This window comes from Amblyomma maculatum, chromosome 4 (assembly GCF_055883805.1).
Source record: "Amblyomma maculatum isolate TAMU_Amacu chromosome 4, ASM5588380v1, whole genome shotgun sequence".
NCBI lineage: Eukaryota > Metazoa > Arthropoda > Arachnida > Ixodida > Ixodidae > Amblyomma > Amblyomma maculatum.
The window spans coordinates 183,209,097-183,220,912 of NC_139347.1; positions in this window are offsets into that span (position 1 = coordinate 183,209,097).

Below are 11,816 nucleotides of genomic sequence, written 5' to 3' on the forward strand. Positions count from 1 at the left end.
ATAGAAGTCTATCGACTTGTGCTGGAAAGCCTGCCAAGTAAAGGACAGTAGTAGTAGGAGGTTTCTGATCATACTTTGGCAAAATTCTCGCATTTAGTCTCGGCCGAGATCACTGATGACAAGTTAACCAAGAAGCACGCGGTGTCGCGGTATCTAGAGAAGTGCGGACACATCGACTTTCATGCGCCATTCCCCAGACAGCAATGTAGTTTGATCATTTTGTTCAAAACTTCTGTTCCTATGCATTACAGTAGCGCCATGACAGGTGGCTTTCTTTTAAGGAAGCCCCCTTGCTGCCGGGACATAGTTTTAACCTGTGTTTGAGTGAAGTAGCATCGCGGAAAGCTGCCATATCTGCCTGTTGTAGAGCAGCCCACGTGTTTTATCCGAAGCTGTTCGACCGATGTTTATTCACTGCGTTGACTCCCATGCCATCGCTAGTAGAGCACTGTACGGACCTCACTCTGATGCCTGCGCCTAGCCCCAGCCCGCGACTTCAAGCCTGGGCCCGCCCGTGCCCGCTAAAGCAACTTTCTACTCAGCCCGGTCCGAGGCCCGTTCTGTAAGCTGCTGATCAAGCAGACTTCTACTACACAGAGAACTGGCTAACAAAGAAGCTGAAATTGCAGTAACGCTTGAAGAAAGTTTATTTTTTGAAAACTAAATGTATTTATAACGAATCGTGTTTACCCGGTAGGTTTTTTGATCAGTGACCTCGTAAATGCCCAGAGTTAGGAGGAGAAACGGGAAAACTTTAATGAGATGCAGTATTAAGTGCCAAGAATTTCGTGAGTCAGAATCACCAAGGCCAACTAGTTCGTCAGCTGGCCTCAGGATAGCCAATTCCAATACGTGGGAGAGTAGACTGCGGAAAATGAGGAATTGCAAAGGGGCAGGAGTAAACATAGTGTTCTAGATTAGCACAGGGTTCACGACGATTCGGGCATGCGGCATAGTGCCAGTAGAGAAAAAATGGACAGCAGTAAGGAGTGTATTTAGGTGTATGCGGCAAATAGTGCGTATTTTTATTTATTTTTTTATTCATACCTTAAATTTCCCTGTGTAGGGGTTTTACATGAGGGGTGGGCGGCTTCACAAAAGGAGGAGTGGTGCACAACTTCTTCAGGGCGATCATTACAGTCCTTCGCTGTAAGTAAAAAAAAAAAAAAAAAACGAATGGCGATGCGATGTTGTGCGCGCATACGGAGGGTATACCGACTTGTAATGACCGGTGAGGCATGAATGACGTTGGGAAGGTGATATGGCGTTGTTAGCAATAGGAACATGATAGAACTTGTAATAAAGAGTGAGCCTAGCTATTGTACATAATATTTTCAGTTTAGGAAGGTTCGAATCAGATTTTAGGGCTGCTACACTGGTACAGGAAGAATGACCAGGAAAGATAAAGCGGGTTTCACGGTTTTGGATTGATTCTAGGGTGTTAGAAAGATTAGTCTAGTGGGGGTCCCAAACCGAGCGTGCATATTCCACTTTGGGCCTGATAAGAGATTTATAAGCGATGACCTATACCGAAGGGGAGGTAAATTTCAAATTTCGCCGTAGAAAGCCGAGGGTACGGTTGGCTTCGTTAGATATTTTCGTCATGCGGGTGGACCACGAAAGATTGTGTGTAAAGATAAGTCCGAGATATCTATAAGATGACACAGAAGATATTACAGTTACCAAAATAATACGTCGGAGATACATAAGAATGGCGGCGATGGAAAGAAAGGGGCGAGCTTTTGTTAACATTTACGGACATATTAACCACGTTTTACACTACTTTTCAACTGCTTGTAAGTCGCGTTGTAGAGTGAGGACGTCTGAATTATTGTTACTGGAGTGGTAAATAACACAATCATCTGCAATAGACGTATGTCAGGAGATATATTATAGGGAGATCATTGATGTAAATTAGGAAGAGAAGGGGACCCAGGACGGAACCTTGCGGTACACCCGAAATCACAGGAGGCAAAGGGGACGAGTAGTTATTTGCAAAAACGAACTGATGGCGACCGGTAAAAAAACTATGTAATCAATTAAAGACTTAGGGGTTAAGATTTAGTAGTGAAAGATTCAAGAAAAGTCGGTTATGGGGAGCTTTATCAAATGCTTTCTCGAAGTCTAAAAACAGTGAATCTACAGGTACGTTAAGGTCCAGCTGAGAGCTGATGTCGTTAGTGAAAAGTGCGAGTTGAGTATCACACGATAAGTTCTTAAGACATCCATGCTAACTAGGATGAAAGGATTTGTTAGATATAAGAAACCGCATTATTTGGGAAAAGATGACATACTCTATTAGCTTAGAATGTTGTGCTTGTAATAGAAATCAGGCAGTAGTCAAGGCAACATGTCGAAGATTCTTTTTTGGAGACTGGAATGATCTTACCTATTTTCCAATCAAAAAACATCACTCCAGACGACAAGGACTGTTAAAAAATGTGCGACAAAAACACACTGGTAATTTCTTTGGTGTTTTTAAGCACTTTTGCACTGATTTCGTCCGTTCCAACATATGATGTCAGTTTCAAGGCTTCAATTAATTTGCTAATGCTACGAGGTTCGAGCGTTATAGCAGGCATCACAGGATATGGAAAGTTAGGAAAACAGGGAAGGTTATCGTCCTGTTTTTCGGAAAAACTGAACAAAATGCTGAATTAAGTGCCGAGGCAATTTAGGTGTCAGGGAATGGGGAGTCGTTATTGTTCAGTATCGTTATCGATTTCTTGGGGCATGAATTGATAACCTTCCAAAAGGAAGGTTATTTGCGTTATAATGAGAGATTTGTTCGGAACAGGAAGTGTACGAAGATTGATTCCTTTTTGGCAGGGAATAGTAGAATCTCATGTGGATGGAAAAGTTCAGGGAATCCACCGCAGTGCGGCAGTGTGGAGTTTCGTGTAGATAAACCTGTAATCTGTAAGAATACGTCGAGTATGAATGGAGCGTATAGCTTGCATTGATCAGTGTATATGACGCATCCTGAAGGGTTAGGGGTGCCAGTGAGAGGTCTTGAACTGCAGATTATTTTATAAGGCCTCTAGGGATCGCTGTAGGAGGAGGATCAGTATAAGGACAAAAATTGTGTGTCATCACCTCGCTGCCATTTGCAATTTAACGAGCAGCCACTTCAATGTCAGTTCGCGATATGTCTGTGCAGGTGATCATCGAATTAATAGGATATTCATAACTGGAAACGCGAGCAGAATGTCTCCCTGGGCAATATTGACTCCGACGTCATTTGGAATAGAGGCCATCCTGAGGTTATGTGGGAGCCGGTACGCACGGATATCAGTAAATTTATCTTATAGTGGACATGCGTATGAAGCGCCTTTTATTCAATCTGATGTTTTTGATGAAACGTTAGAGTGCGGTACAGATTAGAGTATGAAGTAGTTTAAGGATCTAATCCGCCGTATTGTCAATAAGTCTCCCGGGTTAGCAGAGGTCAAGTCAGGAAGCTAGTCCACGCATTAACATTGAGCACATTTCTCTATAAAATTTCGCTTATCTTGCTCTAGCCTGGCGCAGAGATAACATAGGGAACTTAGGACTTCCAGAACCAAGTGTAAAGGGTTGAATACACGCGTAGTAAACTAGTTCGTGCTCCCTCAAGATCACTCATATCAGCAATATTTTGTGGCCCATGGTGTCTAAATATTAACGCGTCCTCGCAGCCAGTGGAAATTACATGCTCTTTGATGGACACAATTTTACGTGATGAATTCATGCCTGAAGTGGTCGCATTGCAAGATACAAAAACGTCTTTCGTATTGTTACGGTGTATAGTCGACATGTCAGAAGACGAAGAGGAGGTTTTGGACGCTGGGTCGAACGACAACGACACTTAAGGTGAAGCTGTTGTGGTTTTGTGGGCCGCCGTGGATGGGGAAGCGTCGAGTGGCATAATGAAGCTGGCGGCCACTTCGAAGCTCCAGGATGTGATCGCAAAACAGTTCACCCAGCACCTCCACCAAATTGTTACGGGGCGTTCCCGAGAGGCAAGAGTCTGAGTTCAACGTCAGGAGCACCTCCGGAACACCATAGCCTACATACACAACAGCTTCAGCTTCATTGTCGTCGTCGTTCGACCCAGAGTCTAAAAAATTCTCGTAGTGTTCAGATATGTCAACTATACGTAAGAGTGTGAATCAAGGTAACTCAAGCTCTGAGGAACGCCGTAGTGGAGGGTTATGGGTCATTTCAGCCATCTAGGGTTAGTTGGCGCGCGCTGACATCGCCCAGTACCCGGGTGCCATGCTTTTCGCCTTAGTCGAAATACGACCGCCGTGGCCAGGATCAAACCCGGGTACTCTAGAGCAGTAGTCGAGCGCCTTAAGCACTTAGCCACTGCAGCGAGGTAATAAGCAAATAAATAGGTCAATATACCATCACTATTTCTCAGCGCGTGCCATGGGTTTATTTAATCTGTCTTGCTGCTGTAATTCGCCCAACAGTATGTACCGCACTTTGCTCTGTATACAATTGCGAATCAAAGGCCGGACACTGGTCATCTATGTACGGAACCAAGCCCGACTAGAGCCCACAAGTTTAAGCCTGAGCATGACCCGCGCCTGACCCAGGCCCGGCGAAACCGCACATTGCCCGACCCGCGAGCCAGGCCGTGCGACCCAAGCCTTTGCAGTGCTCAATCGCTACTACCCCTTCTTATCTATCGTTGTCGGCACTTTTTTTGACGCCGCCCCGGTCACCGCCGTATAGACAACGGCTCAATTTAGTTTCGTTTCATTTTATTTCCTTAAATATCCCCTGCGGGGTAATAAGGGGGCATTATGTATCAGAGGGTGAATGTTACAATATCTGAATCTGAAAAGGAACAGTCGTCGCAGACGTCGATGGGCAGGCGATAGCAGCAAAGACGTGAGGAAGGCCGTTCCACTCAATATTTGTTCAGGGGAAAAATGACCCACCAAATTTAGGCAGTGCTACTGAACGGTCGAGCAACCTAAAATGGATGCTCATTGCGGTGAGATATGTATTAAGATGGTTTAAGGTATGATAGATGGTTCTGCCAAATGGCCCTTTCGGTTAGGAAAGTCAGCAAAGCGCATCTGTTTCATCACTACTTCAAACGGGAAGTCATAGATGTAAGGGAGAAATTTGGTAAGATCACTCTTCTTTAATGACAAAGTAATTTGGTTCATCTTTTGTGAGCGTACGGCTGGCATAGGCCACCACGCACTTGGAGTAGCCAGAATTGCGCTAGGCGAGTACGGCGCCGGCACCAACACCAGTGGTAATGGTGGTGGTGGTGGTGGTGGTGAAAGACATTTATTGGCTCAAAAGAGCATTCACAGGGAGGTATGATTGGACCAGCCCTTAAGAGGCCAGTCCTCACAAGCACTAGGTGGGGTCCTTAGTACGGGACTCCAGTGGCGTCGGCCGCTGCCGGGGCGCGCCCAACCAAGGTCTTTTGGGCCTGTAGGTCAGAGCATCCGAGCAGGGTTGCCTCCCAGACCTCCCGGGTGGGGTTGGTATGAGGGGGGGAAAGCAGGGTGTGGGAGTGGCGTCCGTGTGGACTTCTGTAGGTGCTGTTGGGTCGAAGTGACGCAGGACAGGCAGTGCCGCGATGATGAGGCGCAAGTTAATATAGGAATCGTCGCACGCCGGGGAACACACCGAAAAGTCGCAACTGCCGTAACTGTCAAGGGAATAGCGGTATTCTAACAAAGCGACGAAAGTAGAGCACAGACTGAAGAATCTATGAAGATCTTTGATAGAAGTAAGCTTGGGAAATGAAATGCCGCCGCAGCACGAAGTTTGGCGGGGTCTGGACATACATCTTTGGAGACAACGTGGCCTAGGATGATGCGCTGGTGAGCGGTAAAACGGCATTTTTTCAAATTCAGGTGCAGTTTGACATCAGAGAGGCAGGTCGAAACACGCTTCAGACGGCATATATAAATGGGTATCAAAGTCGGGAGGAAATACGACGATGTTGTCGAGGTAGCATAGGCGTGTCTTCCAATTTAGTCGATGCCTTTGAAAATGGCATCCCTCATCCGCTCAAATGTTGCAGGTGCATTACAAAGGCCGAAAGGCGTAACTGCAAATTCGGACAAGACGTCGGGAGTTAGAAATTCCACCCCCGATCTTTGAATACGCTGAATATACTTTGAGTAAGCTTCCAAGGAAAGAAATAGATCCCGCTGAGAGAAATAGCGAGGGTGTCAATTTCACGAATCAGGCTATGTATTCCCAAGCATGTTCTTGATGTTTTAAATAAGGCATCTAAGTATGCGGTGCAACCAAAGGTTGACGCGGCTGATATTTTGAGCATGGTTCACAAAGTGGCCTCAAAAGTCTACGAAGGGGATAGGAAAGCTTGCCTGTACCAAGGTGTTGAGGCTGCCTCCGCGTTCTTAAAAGGTCGAGGTTCTAAAAGAGCACAGCCCAGTCCACAAAGAGCCATGGATTGGTTGAAGAGTATGGATCTGCGACTGATTCTCACTGATAAGACGGGAGAGTTTGCTTTCATGCACAAAGATGATTACCAGGCCAAGGCGAAGGAAGGAATTTTAAAAAACTTCGAGTCGAAAAGAAAGATCTCTTGGAGACAGCTTTGTTTAGCCCTTAAGCAAGCAGCTGATATTTTCCAAGAGGTGGGCAAGGAAGCACTAACAAAGAAGATTAAGGGATGCAAGAAGCTGACCCTGATACCATTCTTTGCTGTCAAAAAACACAAGGAGGGAAACTCTTTCCGAGTCATCGTGGAGGACCTTTCCACATGGCAGCACTGCACAACTTCATTTCTCCAGAAGTACATGAATTGTCTCCCAATAGAAGACCCCTTGTTGGTGAGAAATTCAGATGAGCTGATTGGATTTCTTCAACAGACCGAGCCTATCAAGCGTTTCTCTGTTGACGCAAAATATCTGCATTACAACATTCCACAGCATTCGGCCATCCTCGCTGTTTAAGAAGCAATAGATGTCTACGGTGCAGTGAAGTTTCAGAATGAAAGTGGAATGAGCAGTGACCGGGTTTTAGGTCTGTTGAAGCTCTACCTGTGATTCTTGTATGTTGAGTTTGAGGGAAGTGTTTTGGAGCAAAAAGATGAAATTTGCGTAGGTTCTATATTGCTCCTATATTGACTGACCTATTCCTTGCTAAGGGTGTGCTCGGCAGCGCGCACAGAATGACACCTGCTCATATGCCTCCCGTGCTTCTTGTGCAGGTCCCCTTACTGGCGCTAATTGCGCATGTCAGCGAGACCCGCCAAGCCTCCGATTCCTACCTGCCGCTATCGCCTACTGCAGATAGCCCGACTTCAATGCCTGCCTGCTGCCCGTGGAAAAGACAGGCAGCTGTCAGAACACCCCATGACCGGCTTCCAGCGCCCCCGGCGCAACCCGTTTTCCTCGAATCTCCGTCCCCCCCCCCCCTTCTACCTTCATCAACCGGATCGCCACCACCATCAGCATGCCCAGATATAAGGACGAACACACTCGTCGCATCCTTCAGTGGGGTCGGCAGCGCGCACAGAATGACACCTGCTCATATGCCTCCCGTGCTTCTTGTGCAGGTAACAAACAATGTTTCCTTGCTTGCTCCTAAGACAGGTTACCGCGGCCTGTTAGCGCTGCCGAGCCCACGCTGTTGTTTAGCTATCGCCTATCACTGTACCCATATTTTTCTATGTCTTCTTACCGTGTCTAGTGACATTGAAGAGAACCCTGGACCTAACACCCGTTCCGCGTCCACAGAAGCGTCGTCAGAAATACTGACTGCCTTAGAAGAAATCAGAACTGGTCAAACCACCCTTATTGGCGAGATGAAAGCTATAAACATAAAATTAGCTCAGTATGACATAAACGTTGCTGAAATAAACAAACGTATGGATAAATTGAAGAAAACTGCGCCTCTTTAGTCGCTATCAAGGCAGAAGTTGGTATTCTGAGGACGCTTGTTGACGACCATGTGAAACAGGTAGCCGTCCTAACAGCCAGATTGGATAGTGCTGAGGACCAGTCTCGCCGTTCCAACCTTATATTTTTCAACGTTAAAGATAGCGCCCGGGAGTCGTAGGATGACTCTGAAAAGAATGTTATTAAGCTTTGCCAAGAAGATCTCGGCGTTTCTATCCAACCTGTCGATATTGAGCGGACGCTACCAGGCAAACAAAAATAGACCAATAATAGTAAAGTTTTCTCATTTCAAAACAAAAGAAACTATCATGTCGAATGCCAAAAAACTTAAAGGTTCTGCATACTTGATATCAGAAGACTACTCATCCAGAACACGTTTGGCCCGCAAACACCTCCTCGAATTTTCGAAAACTCAACCAAAAAATGTAAGCTGCGCTACAACAACCTCACTGTAGATGACTGCGCATACATGTTCGATCACACTTCACAGACAGTTGTCCCACTCCAACTACAACATCACACCCCTATCTCACATTCACCATAGCTAGACGCTACACCAAGCCCTAAGTCTCAAACTAAATCCGTCGCTTTCCTCTACACTAATATCCGTAGCATTTTAACAAACCTGGATCCCTTACAGAGCCTCGTCTACACAACAGATAGTAAAATAGTATTCCTAACCGAAACATGGTTGAATCCTTCAGTCGCTAATGCCGAACTATCCGCTACTTTCCCCAACTATCACATTTTTCGACATGATCGTGCAGACAGGCGAGGCGGCGGCGTTTTGATCGCCATATTTGCTAAAGTTTGGAGCTAATATTCGTTCATTCCAAAGCCACTAACCCACCCATGATAATCCGCTGTGGTTACCGCTCCCCAGATGCGGACGCTTCATTTGTAACGGAATTCCACAACATGCTCCATTCCATAACCGAATCACACCCAAACACACCCTTACTCATACTCGGTGACTTTAACTTTCCTTCAATAACGTGGAACAATCTCGGGATGACATTAATTAAGCAGAATGTCGAGAACGATTTCCTTAACACGTGTCTCACATTTGGTTTATCGCAACTCGTTACCATTCCTACCAGACAAAATAGCCACTCGTATAACGTCCTCGACCTCTTGCTTACCTCACATCCTGATAATGTTTCACCCCTCACGCATCTATCAGGCCTCAGCGACCACTCTGTAATTCACGGCACTTATTATACCCTGACACCGCACGCTCAAAAAGTAACGAAAACATTAACGCTCTATGGTAAAGGCGACTTCGATACCATAAACAGCAAACTAACGCATTTTAGTCATTCTTTCCTTGCTAATTTCTCGCATCGCACTATTGAAACAAACTGGTCATTGTTCAAACACAAAATGGAGGAACTTATCCACCTATGCATTCCTACAAAAACAGTCATCATGCGACCGTCATTCCCATGGTTCAACCAAACATTAAAAAGACTGCTGAATAAAAAGAAAAGGCTCTTCCGTTATGCAAAACGCACCAACAGTTCCTGCGCATGGCAACAGTACCATTATGCGGAAAAAAATTTTACTTATCATGCCGCTAACGCTAAAAAACATTTTACGCAACCACTTTACCGTCAATGCTTCACAATAACCCTAGACAGGTTTGGAAAGCGATAATTCCTAAGCCACTCAACTCATTATCACTGTGTGACGACCTAGGTTCACCCATATCACAAAATATTGTGAGCGAATCATTGAATCATGCCTTTTCTGCCAACTTTACTAATGAACCCGATGATTGCATGCCTCAATATCCACATTTTGATTAGCCACCTATGCCAGACATACAATTCGAGCCTAAGGGAATAAAATTGCTAATCGAATCTCTAAAACTGTCGTCATCATCAGCCGGAGTCGATAACATCAACGCTAAAGTACTTCACAATACTAAAAAAACTGTCGCCATCATTCTTTCACACATTTTCCAGCGATCACTCGAACACAATGCCATACCTCATGACTGGAAAGTGGGAAAAATTATTCCAGTGCATAAAAAAGGCTCAACATCGTCCCCTAAAAAATACCGTCCTATTTCTTTGACCAGTGTTCACTCCAAGGTAATAGAGCATGTAATTCACTCACACATAATGGAATTCCTGCAGTCTCTCAACTTCGTCATCCCAGTAAGCGCGAATTTAAAAAAAAAAAAAACCTATCCTGCTCTACCCAACTAGCATTATTCACTAACGACATCAGCTCTAGCTTGGACACTAACACACCAGTGGATGCGCTGTTTTTAGATTTTGAAAAGGCTTTTGACAAAGTTACCCACCGACGACTACTCCATAAGCTTTCACGACTAAACTTAAACTCACTTGTGATTGAATGGCTGCAAAAGTTTTTGACTAATCGCCAACAGTTCGTATGGGCCAATAACCACGCATCTTCCTTGTCCCCAGTCACTTCTGGCGTGCCGCAATGTACTGTTTTAGGACCCTTACTATTATTAATATACATTAATAATCTTCCTAATAACCTGTCTTCTACCATTCGTTTATTCTCCGACGACTGCGTCATTTACAGAAAAATAACAAACAGCATGGGCTCATTTAAACTTCAGTGTGATTTGAAACTTGTTGAAACATGGTGCACTCATTTGTTAATGAAGCTAAACGTAAACAAAACCACTCTAGTCTCATTTCATCGTCGTCCATCATATCACACCGCAAACTATACTTTATGTGGTGACAAAATATTGCATGCAACTAAATATAATAACCTGGGCATTTCATTTAATCAAGATCTTACCTGGACATCTCATATAAATAACATCACTAATGAAGCTAACCGTGTTCTAGGCTATCTTAGGCGAACACTACGACTTGCTCCCACTCACGTAAAACGGTCCGCTTATTTAACCTTAGTCCGCCTCAAACTAGAATATGCTTGCTCGATCTGGGACCCACACCAATCTAACCTTACAAAAACACTCGAATCCGTCCAAAACAGAGCGGTAAGATTTGCCTTTTCAGACTATTCATATCACAGAAGTGTTTCATCATTAAAAGACAAAGCTAACCTTGCAAACTTAGAATCCCACCCTAAAACCACCAGGCTCTGTCTTTTCCACAAATTTTATCACTCACCCCTGCGGAATGCCGTTATCATCCTTGCGCATCGCCACTCAGCTCGGATCAACCATCAACAAGCCGTCCAACCCCCACATGCATCTACGTCATCTCATCTCAAGTAAGTTTTTGTTTTAACAGCAAAAGATTGGAACTGTTTGCCTGCCAAAGCTGTGACTCATCTCGACAACGCGCGCTTCAAATCATTCATTGAAAATATAACTTGATGTAAGCCCACCCCTCATGTAATGCCTCTCGTGGGCCTTTAAGGTACTAATAAGTAAATAAATAGGACAATTTTAAATCACATGAATGAAGCTGGAGTTGCTAAGGCATTTCGATATGTCGATGAGTTTTTGGTTTGCCTGCCGTATGAAGATTACACAGAGAGCAAGATTGAGAACATTGTGGCACTATTCCATAAAGCATATCCGGGGCTTAAGTTCACCTTTGAGCAACCAGAAAATGCACAGATCCAGTACCTGGATATCAGACATGTGCTTCACCAAGACCACACATGTTGGTTTTATAGGACACGAGGGGCAAAAGGCCTTATTCCATACAACTCCGGTCATACTAAGTTATTAAGCGGGGGCTGGCTGTGTCATGTTTATCAGCAGTATCAACATACAGATTGAGAGGTTGAAACGAAGCGGATATTCGAGGAGCATGTTGATATCTGCGGCTGAAAGCTGTTTGAAGAATATGCGACCCCGAACAAGAGAATTAACGTAAAGATACTGAAAAGAGAAGACAGGTTGTTGTCCTGCTCTACGTACATGGCATATCACAGTCTTAAGAAGATAGCCAGCCGATTCGA